Source organism: Colletes gigas, unplaced genomic scaffold (genome assembly GCF_013123115.1).
Source record: "Colletes gigas isolate AHSC1104 unplaced genomic scaffold, ASM1312311v1 Colletes_gigas_Sc00016, whole genome shotgun sequence".
NCBI lineage: Eukaryota > Metazoa > Arthropoda > Insecta > Hymenoptera > Colletidae > Colletes > Colletes gigas.
Genome location: NW_025106645.1, coordinates 1,335,289 through 1,354,907, shown reverse-complemented (window position 1 = coordinate 1,354,907; position 19,619 = coordinate 1,335,289). Strand labels below are relative to the sequence as shown.

General features: G+C 40.0%; 1 protein-coding gene across 11 annotated transcripts in view; it reads right to left on the bottom strand.

The window, feature by feature from the left end:
* The window catches only part of LOC122400162 (mastermind-like protein 2), a 576,033-nt gene that overhangs the window by 136,325 nt on the left and 420,089 nt on the right, over window positions 1–19,619 (bottom strand). The window contains exon 2 of one of the 11 annotated variants that reach the window (XM_043401471.1): window positions 6,220–6,267. The exons of the other annotated variants lie outside the window; for them this stretch is intronic. The gene's annotated coding sequence lies outside the window, so the exon portion shown is untranslated. The remainder of the gene's footprint in view (window positions 1–6,219; window positions 6,268–19,619) is intronic. 11 annotated transcript variants of the gene reach the window in all.

Below are 19,619 nucleotides of genomic sequence, written 5' to 3'. Positions count from 1 at the left end.
AATTACCGTTCGTTTCGCTATATGAACGAACGACTGAGGGGTAGTTCGATACCTGCACCGGTTCAACCCTTTCACAGTTTTACGAAACCAATGCCTATCCAAAAGTTCCCTTCTCTCAGTATCAATGCAGCTGGCACCGTACCAGTCACGTGTTACTTCCACCATCGCGATTGATTTCCATCGTAGCACACAAGTCCACGGGCTACTCTAATTAATGTTATTTTTCCTCGTTACGAGCCGCGAGGCTCAACGAATTTCACCTGCTTCGATTCAACAAAATTATCGTCGTCGTTCTTTGACAATCTCCACGCGCGATGATTGTCGCTGTTATTTTTATTATTAACGCGGTACGAACTCACAGATCTCCTACAATTATGTTCTACCGAGGAAAAATGATTGCACTTAAAAACATGTGGAATTAATTTTCCTCGAATGAACACGTGCAATATAATCTTTCCCATAAAATAAACAAAATGTTCCCCTTGCTAAACTCTCTGTATAACACAATCGTATTTGGTTTCATGTTACACTGAAAACTATACCTCAACCCATAGTTTTCGAGGACAAGTATGTATATTGGCAACGAAACGAAAAGTTAGTAATAAAACAAAGGACCTAACGTATTAAATGAATATATAATAAATTGTTCGAATTCAGTCCCGACGATTGCTGGTCTAAAGACTCGTGTTTCCCTAATTGTTTCGCGCGTACTTGGCCTACGTAGTCGCGCGGAAAGAAATCAAGATCGAAAAGGGTAGATGTCGGAGGGTGCAACGATCGAAAGAACGAAGACGGGGTGGATCGAGCCGACCCTATCTGCAATTGCAATCGATAGGACGGCCGGCCAGAAGTTCTCGAGCACGATATTTAAATGTCAGGCGCATAACACGCGTTCGCCACCTCTGGTAGGGTGTACGCTAACATTTACACCTCGCCCTTGTACTTGCTGCTCCGCCCTAGACAGGCACCTTCCTTCCGAGCTATCTCCATTCCTCTTTCTCCGTCTCTGTTTCTCGGCCGATCGTTTCGATCGACGCTCTTTCGCGCCTACGAGCCTCGCTTTTATCCTTGCGTACGCTAGCACGCACACTCCAGTGGTGCCAACGCGACGGGGAAAAAGCCTGCGAAAGAAAGAGGCAGAGCAACGTTATTAAACTCGAGGGCTTTCGACTTTACCCGCGGAACATGAACGCTGGAGCACGCCTGTTTCCGGAGTCAGGTGATGTTTGTACCGATTATGGCCACTATTAGCCGTTTACGCGTTTCACGGGACCGTTGCAACCGCGTTGCTCGACTGTATTTAAGCTCGAGTACGGTTGTTGGGGTAAGCACTAGGTGATGATCGAGTCTTTCATTTTTAACGATTTCATTTTTCGTCAGTATTTTCGGATTGTTCTGAGAAATATTTTACATTCTACTGTATTTTGTACAGATTATGGTTACTATTAGCCATTTATGCGTTTCACAGGACCGTTCCTAGCCAGAGTTTATACTAGAAATGTGCTACAATTGTTAGACTAAGTGCTAGATGAGGATCGAGTCTTTCATTTTTCGTCAGTATTTTCGGATTGTTCTGAGAAATATTTTACATTCTACTGTATTTTGTACAGATTATGGTTACTATTAGCCATTTATGCGTTTCACAGGACCGTTCCTAGCCAGAGTTTATACTAGAAATGTGCTACAATTGTTAGACTAAGTGCTAGATGAGGATCGAGTCTTTCATTTTTCGTCAGTATTTTCGGATTGTTCTGAGAAATATTTTACATTCTACTGTATTTTGTACAGATTATGGTTACTATTAGCCATTTATGCGTTTCACAGGACCGTTCCTAGGCAGAGTTTATACTAGAAATGTGCTACAATTGTTAGACTAAGTGCTAGATGAGGATCGAGTCTTTTATTTTGAACGATTACTTTTGTCAGTATCTTCGATTGCTTGATTCTGTGACGATTGTTATGGGAAATATTTTACATTCTACTATATTTGTACGGATTGTAGTTACTATTAGCCATTTATGCGTTTCACGGGACCGTTCCTAGACAGAGTTTAGGCTACAAACGTGCTACAGTTGTTAGACTAAGTGCTGGATGAGGATCGAGTCTTTTATTTTGAACGATTGTTTTCTATTGTTGGATTTTGTTCCGAATGTTTGGTATTCTATTCTGAATTTTAGCGAGATTGCAATAGTTACGTGATAGTCTGGAGAGGCCCTAACTCCGAATGCCGTGTCCAGTACACGGTCTAACTCTTGATGGAGACTTTGGAGAACAAAACTCTCGACGTGGACGCTAGGCATTAAGATCGCCTAATATGCAAACGTTGTTAATCCGAGAATGGACCACTTTTGGAGGCAAACGGGTTCATTTGCAGTCTCTGGCCACGACCGTACGATAATAACGTTTACGCGCGGGTCGTGCTAACGGAACTTTCGGCTTTGGGAACCGGGTCGGTTTGTTGCTTTTGCTGGGAACTTATTAATCCGCATAAGAGTGCGATTACATGGTCGTGCTGTAAGTACCCGGGCTCTGTATCGTCGGCTATTGTAAAAAAAAAACTAAGGTACATGGCTATTTTTAATAAAAGAACTTGTATTTCAAACATAGAAAAGAGACAGAAGTTTTTTGAAATATGCACACATCAATCGCGACACCCGTTAGGTGGTACTAATCTCAGATTTAAAAAAAAATTGTAATAGACTGAACGACAATATACTGTATAATGGATTCGTGATTAGTCCAAAGAATGCTACGACGAGTATACTCGTCAGACACAGAGTACGCGCGTTTGTTATAATATAGAATTAAATTGCAACGAAACGACTGTTTTATTTTTTAATTTTATCACTAACATTTATTTATTTACTTAACTCAAACGTATATACTTTGCATACGAATGAAAAAAATTCACGTGAAACCAATTACTTAGAAAAGCGATTACATAGTTTTCATTTTACTTCGTTTTGGCCTCCAAATATTCAAAAAACCTTGAAATATATTTCAGCAAATATAAACAGCAAATTGAAATTACTGTTTACGAAACTACATTTACCACGAAATGTTGTCATTTCGTCGCGACGAGTATACTCGTCAAAAACAGCTAACTGGTTAAAACGATCATTCCGCGTCGTACTATCGCGAGCCAGGAAGTTTGTAAACGTAAGAGGCAGTAACGTCAGCAACGATGATCCCACGGAATAAAATTTGACGGTGGAAGACGAACGACAAAGACGCGAGTTAAACGAGGTCGACTCGCAAACTTTTGATCGGAGCACCTGTGAAACACGCCCCGCCCCCCTTCCCCCACACTGACTATTAGGTATTCCCTAAATGCAGTACAAAGAAGCCCAGACCGAATTTTCCCCAACAACGTGTTCTCTTTTGTACCGCGAAGCGTCAGAGAACGCTGAAAGTAAGATCTTTCTAAAGGCGAGAACGTTATTAACCCGCGAGCTAGGTATGTTTATATCTGTATGCTGGCTGCCCTGGGTTACTATCGGTCCAAGTTTTCCCAGACTCCCCATCTTGGGAGTTTCGATACAATTTGTTCGCGATATTATCAGCAATTTAATTTCAAGTTCGATAACACGACGTGATTAAAGAATTTTCCGGACCTGAATTTCCACCGTGCACCGAAACATCGTCAACGGATGCTCAGGATCTTCAAAACTGCATCTGTAAAATTAGAATACCAGCGTGGGCGAGGAATTTAATAACGTTACACGCTGCCAAATGCTGCGTCACTAATGTAACTCTGTTTACCCCGCGTATCTTCTCTACAACGAGAATCTGAAAAGACTCTAAGCGAGATTGACTTCTCGCTATGCGTCGAATTAATGGGGACCGGGAACAAACGCCTTCGACGCAGTTCCAGAAATAGTGTACTTTTACATTCGAAGTACAAGATAACTAAGACTCTATTACATACGATGCAACTTGAAATTTCCAGTGTTTATATGTTCACAAATTTTTAATTCGGACCATATTTTCGTAATTGCTTTGTGGCAGAGTTTTCTGTTGTAGGAAGAAGTGAGAAGTGTGTATAAGTCGAGCACTTGTGAGAGAGCTACAGGTTGAGCGTAGCCCTCTGCTGGCGAGTGCAGGAAGCATCGCCACATAATAAAATGTTATCGGTGTACAAATATACAGATTCACAGTTACTCGAATTTAGCCAATAAATTTACACTTTCCGGTTGCAATTTTTTGAAATTTTTATTATTGTTCTTTTCGAGGTACTCGTCAACTTTTATTCCGAGACAGAGATAGTGAAATTTTAAAAATTACCCCTTCATTTAAACCACTATATTTCCAAAAGGAAACGTCGAATTGACGTAAACCAAAAATCATTTTAAAGGGGAGACCTTGTCACTTCTAACAGTGACCCAATTATGGAGAAAACACTGGTAGTTTCAGTACTATTAATACGCATTATTGGACTGCTTATTAAGATATTACACCGTGTAAGTAAATTATTTGGATAATTTTGCGACGTCTGTACGGAGATAAGCAATATATCGCTTCGTCGTAAAATGATATATTTTCGTTCAATTCTACATTTCACGGAAACCGTCACGAAACTATATGTAGGAGTGTCTCGAACGTAAATAGGTAGATAGGCAAAACTTTACGGGCAATTTTATCTAATTTACGGTAAGCTGAGTCTTGGATACGATTAAATAGACGCCAGTCACGCATTGGCCGTGTGGTGGACAACTTTACGAAGAAACCCTGGCAAACAACGACTCGAACAGCAGAAAAAACTACGGCTCCGAAGGATACCTAATTCTACATGGCAATTTTATGAAAATTCAAACATAGATCATGAATTAAGCAGAACTTAATTCGACGATCGACGCAGCAGATATTAATTCAACGGCTGATTATATAAAATTCAACGACGCGACAATTAAGGAAATAAAATGTAAATAAATACTCCTAGTTTTTTGTACTTCTATACAGTAGAATGAAGCTTTTTCGCCGAGCTGCAAAAGTTCGGATAAAAATATTATTCTTGGAACAAGTTAATGACAAATGTCATAAAAATGTAAACAATGCAGAAAAATAATTATAATTTGAATTTTACTATATTCTTTGTATTGCTTTACACAATAACGTAGAAAACTATTAAATTAGAAGAAACCATCAAGTTCGTCTGCCACGAATATACATTTTGAGAAACTCGTGGGAGTCAAATATTTGCAAAACGACTCGTTAATCCTTAAACAATCACGCGAACGAAAACTAATCGTCGTTTAATGGTACGTTTGCCCACGGTAAATAGGTTGTACGCCTTTTCGAAATTTTCCCAGGATCGTGTAACGCAAGACACGCGAAAAATAATGGTCAGTCAATAAAACGGGGTCGCTTGTCAGCCAGAGAAACGCACGAATTGGTAACTTTTTTCCCCTCCCCTCCGACCGTGTCGCTCGAAATGATATATCGCCGGCAAGTTTTTAGTTATTCCACCCCCGAGAATGATAGCCCGCCTAATTAACTCGGCCATTGTTGCCCTCTATCCGCGTAGTCGCAAAACTATTATTACTCACGCCACCCGTTACTTTGCGATAATTAACGGACACAGTCCGAATATTTGACAGTAAAGGGGAGATGGGGCGACGCCGTCCAGGGTTCTTTGCTTCGACTGCTGCCACTAAACGTACCCTAATTTAGTAGGCTGACGCGCTATAGCACGTGTGATATGCGAGCCACTGAATATGAAAGTGGCGCGAAACGAATTTTACCTCATCTCGAGAAATTAATGCTCGACGCGCGGAATACCGCGGTGGAAGGAGCAGGAAAATTAAAGTAATTTAATTTTCTAACTTCTTTCATTTACACGACTCTCCCCGGCTCGAGTGTTATTCAATTGGAAGCGGGATCGCGCAGATTTTCTCTTTCCTACCCGTTAAACATTTTTTTGCATTTGCGTTTGTTTACTCTTTGCAACGATCGTGTTTGTCCATTATTTTTGTATTTAATTTAATTATCTGATGTCTATTAATTGGAATACAAACATAGAAATTTTTGAAGAACCGGTCCAATTTTATGAGATAGCTCGATTTTAAATTTGATTAAAATAGTATTTTAATTTAATGAATAACGTCGTAAACTATTTCAGTGTGTCTATTTTTAAGTTATATTTTTACGACTTTTTCGAGCCACGCGTGAAATGTGTGTTTTTATCGCGACATGCTGAACTATATTACTGATACCTGTTACCTTTTTCGCCTAGTCGTAAGTTTCCATTGAAAATTGACATGGTCTTACCTGAAACAGAAAGGAGAAATACGTGTAAATACAGGTATCGAAACAGTGGTTTCTTCATATATTTTTGACAGATTTTATATCCGTTATTACTTCAAATGTCCAGTTTGATTCCCTTCAGTGGAAAAATAAGAATTTATAAAGCAATAAAGTTCCAAAGTTATTGTTCTTGACTTAGAACTATGTCTACGTAATATTTCGATTATAATCAAAGTTTAGGATATCGAAAGTGCACCCTTAACATGGCAAATCAACATTCAGAGAAACAACGATGACATGGGCGTTGAAATTATTGCTAGGAAAATTATAAATTATTTTTTCTCGGATTAATATTTCTTAAACTGATGAACGATACTAATGAAAAATTATTCAATCATTGCACTTAAAATTTTCGTATAAAGATGCACTCCCATAAAATAATAATCTCTATTTTTCGAATTACTGATCCTGATGACCGTTTTCGATACAGCATCGAGATATAATTAATAACAAATTCATTCCTACAGTAAAATACACAAAAAAAAATCAGGTTACATTTCCACGCATACACGAACTACCACAAAAAATTTTACAAATATTACCGATTTCACGAACACGAATTACAAGGAGGCCAGTAATTACAGGACTGACGCCGTTTTCGAATATTTTCTAACACAAATTTCACCAAACGTACTCTTCAGCTTGTACTTGAAGATATTTACATTTGAATCGTTTGCGATGCATAGTTTTTACGTAGTAAATTCTCGAAGAATGGCTCGTTTCCTGGGGTGGTCACGGTAGTTGTACGTCTTGAATCTAAAATGGATTTCAAGAGCCGTGAAATGGAAATCTCGGATACGACGATGTAAATCTCTTTACGGCTCGGTGTAAAGCCGCAAATAATTAATTAGTAATACGAGAAAGGTTCGCTGGCGGCCAGATAGCTCAGACGTTCTCCGTGCCTTGATATCACGGTTTGAAATTGGAGTAACCTTCGTCCTCGCCCCTTCCATGCATCTTCCACGCCCTCTCATTCGCTGTATACGTCTTCGGTATGAGACACGCGAGGTGTCGTCGGTTAGGTATCCTCGTTCGCCTCATTATACTAATTATTTAAATCCCCCAACGGCACATTATATTAAGCCCCGGCGCACTTGGTAACGTCCGGCGGGTATAAATCATCGTAACGTCGTGTCGCTCGTTAAGGAAGTAAGGAAAGTCGTGCTGATACACGGCCGCGATACGTTCTTAACATCTTCAGGCCTCTTAGACCTCCCACTACACGTGGAATTAAACATTATTTTTTAATACAGAATAATTAACACGCTGTTCGACGATTGCTCGTGACGCTACAATGTTTCTTTAAAACGCTCACGTCGAATAAACATCCCTATTTACAGACTATTAACGCATTCACTGGTAAATCAAACCTCTCAAATTGTCCACGAAAACGAAACTTTTTTTTCAGACAATTACTTTCATTAATATCTAATCTTGAAACTTAAAAGAATCGTATTAGCTCCTTACTGGAAAATCATCCATATATGGGTTACCGTCGTTGGGAAATAATAAGTATAACTATTGAATATTTCTATTTTTAGTTTCGTTAATTTGACCTCGAAGTAGAAGTCTATTTTACGCAGGTAACAATTTTGATGTTATTTTCCTAATCTGTGAACAACTACTATGTAACACAAAATACTCGAAAGTAGGAGAATATTCACAGTTACAAGAGGAGTCTCAGACGTGATCATCGATTTCAATTTGATAGAACGAGAGATCCATATTGTAACATTATTCAGGAAGGTGAAAAGAACCGAGAGATTGAATTTATCGCTTGGCTTCCAATTTATTTCGTGTGTGTCTCCGTTCAAGACCGATTAGACCGTAGGATGGCACGTTGCTGGTTGAATCGTAATTAAATAAAATTGGGTTTACTCTTTTTAAGAAGAAGGTGGCGGGCAGTGGCCTTGATTACTGGAGAACAGGCCACGTAGCTAGATTTAGAGCTGCCTGTGCCGAAAGATCCTTTCTCAGGCGTGCCGAAGCCTTTCGACGAGTCCTTTCCTTTCCGTAGACGGTAATGTTTACACTATGACGGATCCTTAGCGAAAGAGAGCCACTCAACGCAAGGTTTCGCGAGCCCGGCCGCGCCCCACCACCAAACCACGCGTATTGGGTGTTTAATCCGTGGTTGAGACGGGTTCGTTCGAATATTGAAAGTTTGCACCTGGTGTGCCGACTAAAACTAAGCTCGAAGGACCACCCCTTTTTCAGGGGACTAACTAGACGAATTGGTTTTCTATATTTATTAAAACTCAACAAAACAATACACGTAACCGAGTCTGGCAAGTGAACTAGTGTCTGTGCTAAAGACGAAGTATTAGGTCGTCCCATAAGTTCGTGCCGTTCAATATTCTGAAATTGATGAGGATAAAATTTGTAATCTAATAAAAAACAAAGAAAATTTGTCAGTTGAGGTGATTTCTGAAATTTCAAATATAGTAACATCAACAATTCATAGAAATTTGAAACAAATAGATATTGTGTCAAAGTTCGAAGTTTGGAATTCACACTAGCTTATGGAACAAAATTCTCTTAATCGTGGTAGAGCCTGGTTGCGTAAATATTTCTGTTAGCATATAATAAAACCGAATCTTATAAGATATAAAATATAACAATCTCCAGGCTTATTAGTGGATAAACAATTTGAAAATGTCAACGTTTTAATAAAAAGCGTTAAACTAAATTTGAATAAAATATCCAGCAAGTTTTGGAGCGACGATACAATGGCTTTGCCAAAAGAAGGGGAAGGAGTTGTTGAACGAGAAGAGGTTTACTATTTTTCATAAAATTCCATCATATGTTTAAAATATTACTTCAAGTTGCAGTAGAAAACTCGGCACGAACATATGGGACGACCTAATATTTTGGATCTAATGCGAAGTGTTCTAGAGTCTAAAATCAAGTTATTGGCGGTCAAAAACGAAGTGGTTTGGTTCTATGCTAAAACCCAAGTCTTTGAAAGTCAAAAACTTAGTGACAGCGTTCCGCCGTTTTCCAAGGCGTTGGCCTTTTGCACCCCCCTCCAGCAAGAGTTTCCGTGGCGGGGGTGCAACGATGCAAATGTAGCTTGGCGTCCGAGGTGAAGGATACCTAGCTCACTCCTTGCTAGCTAGCTACTTAGCACACTCAATGCTAGGCTAGTTAACTAGCTCACCCCTTGGTAGCTAGCTAGCTAGCTTGCTCACACCTTGCTTGCTAGCTAGCTATCTCACTCCTTCCTTGCTAGCTAGCTCACTCCTTCCTAGCTAGCGAGCTACGTCCCTGGGCCCACGTGCAAAACTAACTACGAACAAGGGAGGCCCAGGTATACGAATCCGAGCACGTGTGGGCCATCCGACAGTCCGCTGGGGTTGCAACCACTCGAGACTACCTTCGCCAACCAAGTTTATGATACTTTGTACTATTAACGAAATTCTGACTTTTGCCCTTGCTGGCCTTGACTAAAACGCGGTCTGTGTCATGAGCCTGGTCGACTCACCTTTGTCCAAACATTGGGCAAAGGTGCGTTTTCACGCACGACATATTACAATATCAGCAATAAACGTAACCAGAATTATAGCCGTGGATGGTAAATTTTCTAAGTATGTACGAGGATCGTCTGAAAAGTTGAGCCTCGACACGAAGACGGCGTTGTTCGTCAAAACTATTCTGATAGTACAATGATACATGCTTTGACAAGTATCTGTGAAAATTTCAATAACTTTAGACGCTCAGTTGTTGTTTGGCAGTCATTTGTGTCAGTCGATGTCAGTATTTTTGTAAAGATAAACCAGCTCACACTTTGGCGGTCGCCATGACTAAAATTCACGAATTGCGTTTGGAATTGGTTGACCATAATCACCAGATCTGGCTTCCAGCGACTTTTTCCTCTTTTCTAAGCTTAAAATATCGCTTGGAGGACAAAGATTTCCATCGAACGAGGAGGTCATCGTAAACGTAAATGCTTACTTTGCAGGGCAAGACACCAACTACTATTTGGAAGGGTTAAAAGGGTTACGGTATCGGTGGGAAAAGTGTATTGACTTAAGAGGAGACTATGTTGAAAAATAAAGCTATATTTAACCGGAAAAGTACTTGTTTCTATGTTAGGCTCAAAACTTTTCAGACGACCCTCGTATAAAAATTCCAAATGTATTAAATATTATTCGAGTTACTGATTTTGTACATTTCTTACCGCGTCCTGAATCGCAAACATCGCGCAGAATTCAATTGAATAATTACATGACCGAATACGTCTCAATGCCCTGGAGTGCTCTTTAACGGAAAAGATGGCCGACTGTCAGGAAGACGCGCGTTTAATTTCCAAAGTAAAGTACGACCCCTTCGGTGCGTAAACTTTATTTCATAGCTATTTTGAAGGATAACGTCGTCGGGTGTATTACGACATATATACGTATTTTAATAACTCTAAAGGATCTACGGGGTGCCCCGACCGTACTATATCAAACGGCGTACGAGGCCGTACGGATGTCAAAGTTTAATCGTAAGAAAGTACCGTGTCGTATAATATGTATAGGTATCAGACATCGGTGTAAAGAAATATTCGAGGTTATATTTCAATCCGTCGTAGTATCCGCTTTATGTACTTGCGTCCTATCCGTCGAGGGACTACGGATGGATAACTGATAGGGAGGAGAAACGCTGGTGACAATATTTTATGGGTCCCCGGCTTTTATTGCGCGGGACTTTTAGGACATCTCTTAAGGGAGTCCAGTTTACAGTAATGCGATGTATCTCGATCGTGTCCCGACGCTTCTCTACCCAGGATGCTTCGTCGTATCGGCTGCACTCGATACGTTGAAAAATTCAGTGGAAACGAGCGAAACGGCGCGTTAAATTTGCCGTCGGTGTCGAAAATATAATCACGTTGTGTCGCTTATTATTTAGAATTATTTCAAAGTGTCTGGCAAAACTCTCGAGCTTATATTATAAAATATTTTTGTATCAAGTGTGAACTTTTCATAGAATGATATTTCATATTTTAGAGGTAACCTTAACAAAGGTCCTAAAAAGGTGATTCCGGTGTCGTTTTGCTCGTAAAAAATGGAAAAACCAAAAAGCGTGTATCAAGCCTAGCATTCTCAAAATAACAATTTACCTCACTCGATACTTCGATCGAGGGGTCACTTGGTATCTAGTGCTATTTCACACGTTGACTGCCAGACCAAACCCCTCAAATTGTCTACGAAAACAATACTCTTTTTTTGTGCAACATAATTTATCGTAGAACTTATTTGCACAGCCTCTTTAAAATTTAAGTGTCCTATCAAGATTTATTTTCTTTAACATTTAATCTTGAGAAATAACTTTTTGTAAATTCATGTCACCCATATATGGCAGTCAATGTGTTACACTGAACCTTTATAGCGACAAATATTCCTTTAGAAACGATCTCTGCTCAACGCTATATTTACCAAAAATTAATTGCATTTGAGTAAACGGTTACATTAAAAAAAAAAAAACGAAAATAAAAAGAAAAGATCGTAGAATACAAATTGTATAAGAAGGCGAACGGAGGAAGAAAATTGGCGAAACTGGAAAGGAGGACGAAGGTAGAAACGAAAGAAGAATCGGAGAGAAAGAATGAAATGGGTAAAAAGAAGGGAAAGACAAGAATGAGAAGTTTTGAACTCTTCCGCTGATGCATTAACCGCAGCCGGCGTAACGAGTATTATCCGGGACGTGCGGTCGTTCGCGAACTTTGAATCAGATTTTAATTAAACGAAATTGCGGAATGATATTTCACGGCCAGTTACGTGGGTAGGGCGGGACCTAAGGTTGAGGCCAGCCGATGGGAACGCAGGAAGAGATACTCGCGGTGCCTACGGCAGTCAGGTGTCTGAGCGAAATTAAGTTTGATTCTGCTTCTTTACTAGCAGCTGTACCAGCGAGAATCGTTCGGCCGCTATAATTTTCCGGCTAACTCGTTGCCAGCCTCGACAACCCTTGAAAACTTCCCGAACCGATTCGGTAGGCGAGATTACGTGATATTTCAATAGTCTGGCCAGGCGTAATTGAATCTGTTCCCGCGATACCCGATGGCCTTGCACAAAGCAAACACCCCGAAGATTTGCGAAACGATATCGTAATAACTGCTCGCGGCACTGATAGGGTCGAGTCTTGATATTATAGACTAATTGAGGGACACGTTTATGATGCACGATATGCCCCTAATAAACGGAACGTACAATTTTAGTAATTCTTTGCGTGCGTCGATATTATTTTCTCAATTCAGATTTTAACGCTTTGCACTCTTGTGTCAAGCGTAACTCGACATCAGTTTTTATCTGAGTAGCTCCCTTTTCAAGCCCAAACCAAAGAGATATCATACACTTGAAAATTACAGAATATAACAATTGTGTAAATAACACAGATATTTAATTGAATGTGTTTCAATTGCCCTATTTTTTAGATAACGTAAATTTCAAATAAAACACTTAATAACGTTGGAAGCTGCTGGCAACAAAATTGAAATATAATTCGTAGTGCAAAGAGTTAATACAAAGTACAAAGTTCTTTTTAACACTTTGACTGCAACAACATATAAAGGTGATAGAACTTTTCACTGTGGTATTAAAATGACGAGTTTCAATACAAGCAAGCAAATTTTAAGTTGTATGGTAGTTGACAAAATTTGTATTTTATTATTTTCCAAATAGACACGTTTACCTTTCTTTCAAGATCTCATCAAATACGAAGTCGGAACGTTTAAATTGCTTGAAAGGATCATGTTAAACTTTGTTTCGCAATGGCATCGATTTCTTGGTTCTCATAAGTCGCTTGAAAGAAACTTGATTAACCGCCTGGTTAGTCAATACGTCGAATTGACACTACTTGACCCCTTTTACCCTGGAGTCCGCGACCATGCTTGTGAAAACTGTTAAGACTGTTCACGAGGCAATTGCGGGTCATGATTCACGAATTCGCCAAAAATAGAACGCTAAATGCGCCGAGGTGAAGCGAAAACGAACGTATTTATACTGAAATATAGATTTTAATTTCAATTAACGTACCTTAATAATTAACGCTACTCATAAAACGTATAGAACGATTACGAAAGTTCGATTTGAAATCTATGTTTGATGCAGGATAAATACTTTATATTTAATTATTTACAAATTTTACGTATTCAATGGTTAATTCTAAATGTATTGTTTCCAATGAAAATTTATTTAAATGCATTAACGGCAAACTGTGCACTCGACAGTTCTTGCAATGATCGTAGAATTACAGTATTAATTCGATTTATTATCCTTGATCGAAAAATTAATTATAAAATTTTCTTTAATTTCACGCGTGTAGAAAATCGTGAGACGCAAGAAATTGGGAAAACGTGTATCATCATAAACGCGACATAGTGCAAAGCCACGCGTGGAATTCGCGATTAAATGGCAAAATTGTCTTTTAACATGATCGAGGGAAAGGTATCTTGTTACTGTTGGTACACAAAAAACGACGGTTTTTAATAAATTAATAATATTTTACGAGCAATTTTGTTACGTCAAGCTGAACGAAAGTCCAGGGAAGCGTAGACCGGGCAAACAGGTGTTTCGGCGGCATTATTAAGTTTGATTCACCGTGTTTCCCTCGCAGCTGTGGCGGTGAGGCGTGCAGTGGCCATAATTTCCATTGTAACTTCTCGTTTCGAGTTTCCACGAAAACTTTGAATCAGATTTACGAAACGATATTACGGAATATTACACGAACGATTGAACTGAATCGTTATCTGTGCGAATACCACTTAATTCGTTGCTGCAGATACAGTTCGACATTTTACGTCTAATCCTCCGTTACTCCATTTTGTCCTGAACAATGCGTTTTTTCAATAATTGTCCCCTTTTTAAATACAATCACGATGAAATACAATCACTATTGTAGGAGTTATAGTCGTTTGAAAATTAAACCAATTTTTATGGGGTTTTTCTCATTTTACGCGGTTGAGGAACAACTTTTCGAATAGTTTTGGAATTTCTACACATTCTTCACTAAAATACGCGTTCTTTGCCTTTTGAGACATTAAAATCCTCCAATTCGTTCAGAAGTTATGATTTTTTAAACATACGCATGAAATTTCAGGGGAATCAGACATTGTATTTTCGGTAAAAAAATTTTTTTCTCTAAAGTGAATACGATTTCGAAGGTATGTGTATTCACCAAAAATGATTGTAATTGACCCCTGCAATTAAAAATAATTTTTTCAGAATGATTTGAAATTTTTTAATTTCGCCGAAAAATTTGTCCACCGAAACGAGAATTACTCTTGCAAATGTTGATCGCCTATTTTAGATATACTTTGTGCAACGCAATACCAACGTCTCCGGTTAATAAGAGATAATTGCACTCGGAATGTTTTTGGGGAGGGCGGGGGTGGAGAGAGAGTTTATTATGCAAGAACGAATGAAATTCGGACGGAAAACAGGTGCTCCCACGGTTCTGAGTTCTCGATTATCCTCCTCTTCCTGGACTGCAGTACTGCTTTCCCCGTAATTTCCATTGCAACTCTTTGCTGAAACTGTGGGTCTATACTGGATGTCGGTCCGCGCTGTCATACTAATGGTTCCACGACTACGCGAACGGAACGCGATCCCGCAACCCTTCGAAAGAAAAAAGGATAAGAGGGGGCGAAAAAACGAGAAAGAAGAAGGAAACGGTTTTACGAGCCTGAAAATGTTTTATTCATGTCGCGTACAGAGTCCCACCCGTTTCACTAAACGCGCATACCGTCAGCGTCGTATCAAACTTCAACTATAAGCCCGGCTGAATTCGAGTTTTCTGAAATGCGCCGGGCATGTGAAACTAAGGGGTTTCGGAGCCCTTAGTGGGTGGCTTCTGACCCCTTGGCGTGTATCTATCTCACGTTTCGCCTTCTTCACTGTCTTACGAGCTTGCAACCGTTCGACGTCCACCGAATACGATACTCTTTTATTTGCATCGATCGTACCTTGTGGCCCAATAACGACCATCCCCGTGACATTTTTTTCTTCCTTTTCTGGTTAACTGGGGTTCAACCTTTCTACGACTCTCTAAATTGATGGTTTAAAGCCACAAAAGTGCACAATACTGTAATTTCTTTTTTGTTTCTTGTACTTTCAAATGCTTGGCTCAATACAATTTAGCGACCAAAAATTGTAAGATAACAAACTCAAGCTTTAGAAGAGTTTATAAATGTTTGTGTACAGCGAGTGGCCCGAAGTTTTTCAAGAAAATTCTTGGAACGTAAACAGTGTCAAGAATATCTCGCGCTTGTTTGCATTTTTCACCGAATTCTGTGTAAACTTATCTTTTAATAAAACTTCGAAACTTCGTTGGAACCGGTTTCCCCTTGCAAGACGTTTCGAATGTTTCGCTTTGATACGTGCGATCTTTTCCAAGCTTCAACACGGTCCGGAATACTGTACACGGTCTCGAACGACGAGTAATTTCCGAAAGTGCAGTAGAATTATGTTGCGAGGGGAGCAGACGCGCGGGATCTAGGCGTACGTTGCAATGTTTTGAGCAATGGCTTTTCCAAATTCACTGTGCACACGACGGCTGATGCTATCTGTAAATATGTATGTCTTTATCTATCATTTATGGCTCGAGCGAAGAAGTGTTTCAGCGTTTCCATTTGATTCTCGGCGAGGGAAAAGCTCTCGTTGCTTCTCATTTAATATTACAAACTGTTAACTATGCGGCAAGTTCTCTCCCCGATCATTCTGCATGGATTATTTCGCGCGTCCGCATTTCTGTGGGATTCTTCGAACATTTATTTATCGGCAAACTTCCGCTATAAACTACGCCGTACAGGTATATTTCTTCTCTATTTAAACAGTGTTTAAAGTCGCATCAGTCGGAAAGGTCGTTAGCGACTATGAGGTAAAATAAGTGATACGTCGTACGCTGAATGAAATTTCCACCGATATGGAGTACAGTAATGATTCTTAAAATGAACCTGAGACGTGATTCGTAAGTTGAACATTTCTGTACTTTCCAACACTCGGTATCCTTTTCTTCGATTGCTGACTTTGGCCCTATATTTGCAACGGTAGTTACTGAACCGAATACAGTGATGATTCTTAAAATGAACCATTTGAACAAAATTTGAACATAGCAGTATGTAAGGCGATATTTGAGAAACGATACAAACTGAGATGTCTTCGACGATTTGATAAAAGACTTTTTTTTCTCATTCGTTGATGTTCATTTTAAGAATCATTAATATGATACAAATGTAGAACTGTAGTCGACAACCGAATCAAAGGACAGCGAGTGTTAAAAGGAATAGAGATGTTCAATTTACGAATCACGTCTAGTGTTCATTTAAAGAATCATTACTGCATTCGGTTCAGAAATTGCCAATACAAACGTAGAATCGTAGTCGACAACCGAAGCAAGGTATAGCGGGTGTTGTAAGGGATAGAAATGTTCAATTTACGAATCACGTCTAGTGTTCATTTAAAGAATCGTTACTGTATTCGGTTCAGTAATTGCCGATACAAACGTACGACTGTAATCGACAACCAAAGCAAGGTATAGCGAGTGTTGTAAGGGATAGAAATGTTCAATTTACGAATCACGTCTGAGATTCATTTAAAGAATAATTACTGTACTCTCCTGGAAGATCCCCTTAATCGTGTATCGGGATAATTAGCACTGGTTACTCGTTGATTTCGCCGTGCTACTTAGCTCGTAGACGACGTTTATCGCAAACGTCTCGGAGTCTCCGGTCGAAAAGACACGAACGGTAATTGCCACTCTTTCTTCCGGGCCGGTATCAACTGAAACGCACAAAGACTGGCGAAGTAGGAACTAAATCTTTGTGACTCCATTATTGGATCCCCATACCTCCGTCGGGGTAGCACTGGCCCGATATGAAATCCGGAAAGTGCAGCCTCGTTCGCAGTGCAAGCGAGACGGTCGTGCGGTGAAACGGCACCCGGGTCGAAAGTTATTACAAATTCCAATCATAAAGCCCAATCGATAAGCCACGAAGCTTCAAAGAAAATTATAAGTTGAGTATCATGGATCCGCGGGATAGGGGTGCCGGGCGGACGAGGTAGCAACGAGTCGGTCGACGAAGGTTGGGCGAGAGTGACGGCGAGGGGTCGTGGGCGAGGGGAGGGGTGGGTTAGCCAGGTCGTAAAGCCATGAAAGCGCCTCCAACAAGGCGGCATTGCAGGCAGCTTTTAAAGTTAATAAATTCGTCGGCTTGCTTTACTCTTCCAACGGTTTTCCCTTCCGCCTACTCTACTGTCTCTGTTCGCCTCCTCTTTTATTCCCTTCGTTTTTCTCTCTTGATCGCTCCTCTTTTCCCTCTCGTTTTTCTTTTATTTATCAGCGACGAAGAGGCAACCCCGGGAAAAGAGATTTAAACTTAGTTTGAACGGGAGAACGAGGTAAACGAATTTAATAATACCCTATACCAATAATAAATCGGGTTTATATTTAGCGGCATTGCGGCACAGCACGTGCGAGCGATCGCAGAACGATGGAAATTTTTCATCCGGTTTACGAGATCCCCGCGCGCCTCCATTGTCTCGTGATTCGTACATAGTTTTCACTTTTTTCTAAACGGGAAACTAATTTAGGAGTATGTTTAGCGTAGGGTCTCGTCTGAAAACAGGTTGTAGTTGATACTTAAAATGAACACGTGATTCGTAAATTGAACAATCCCTTCTGACTAGGACGATCCCCCTTGGAATCAATGAAGCGTGAAAGACGACATTTAAAAAGCGATAGAGTAATGATTCTTAAAATGAAACACAGACGTGACTCGTAAGTTGATCATTTTTATTCCCTCCACTGGTATCGAATTTCACCTCCGCTATACGAAAGATGAACATGTCAACCCCTAAATAAACCCAAAATAAATAAACACGATTAAAACTCACTTGACAAGGCTATGAAAATAAATACCACGACAAATGGTAGATCGAACAATTTCCAATCGTCTAACGAGTTAATTCGTTGTTTAAAATTTTCATTTGTCGTTTCTTTTATACGGGAAGATCTGAGCGTGCAATAATTTACGACGCGATCCCTGTGACATTTTCGTGGATCCACCGGAAGCCACCGGAGCAGATTCAACAAATTATCTCCTAACAAAGCGCATCCATATTCCACACGAAAGGACCATCAGGTGACCGCCCTTTGTTATACGATTATTGCCCTAATACCCAGGTGGACTTACCCTTTGTAATCATGGCCGTGTACGATCCAGCCACTCTCGCGTGCCGGTTATAAATATCGCATTATACAAACCCCCGCTCGAAAACTGCGGTCGATGGTAAAATATTTTAATACGCGACCCCGTGACCCCGATAAAAAATACTTTTCCGGATGCTTTCGGTCTCGCGAAGCAATTAAGGGAGCATTGTGGAGCAATTCGATGGTTTATTACGGGGCGAAAGTTCGTTTCGACGTTGGGAACGTGTATTCTCCGTAAGTAGTAACGAATTACATCGGGTGAACGAACCGTGAAATTTATGTATGATTAGTTTAGTTCGCGAGAATATTATTCACCAGCATGGAATTGTTTAATTTCAAGATTATTCGATTCGATTGCGAAACTCCGGATAAACTTCGTCCCCCATTACATCAATTAAACTTTGTCCCTTAATAGTTCTTGCGTTGCTTCAAAAATTTTGAAACCGACGGCGCACTATCATTTTAACCCTTTCGAGATTGTTGGGACACGTATGTCACAGTCAAGTTTAAACGCAGATGATGTTGATCTACTAAAAATTCTTTTTCTTTTTTAATCCCTTCCCGTGCCATTTAGCTCGACGAAATCCAGGCCCAAGACTGATGCTAAACTGCTTTGTAACGGAGATTATAAGAATCGTGACCATCACTTGTGGCGTACTGATAGAAACTAAAACTCAATCACGATCGTGAGCTGCTGTCTGCAAGCCTGGCTCGTGATGTTTACGTTTGGGCCAAAATCTTCATCACGAGTCAGACTCGTTGAAGTACGGGAAGGGATTAAAAACATATTTTTTTGTTATTACATATAATATATATACGTAACACAGTTTATCAAACTGGACTTGCCTAGCAATTAAGCCCACTGTTAAAAAATGGTAAAACCTCGTAAACAAACGTTTTCGAGTACAATGTTGACGTCGCTGACTACTTGGAAATGCGACGATAGTCCCGCGTTAATTACAGCGAAGAAAACTGTGCGAAATGGTCCCTGGGAACAGGAAATCCAGGACATTTCTTGATTGCGTCGCTGGTAACTTTGGAGTTGATGCCAAGAACAGTCTCGCGAAGCCACCGCACACTTGGCTCCAATGGTAATTTAATTTTTCTTGCGAAATCTTAAAATC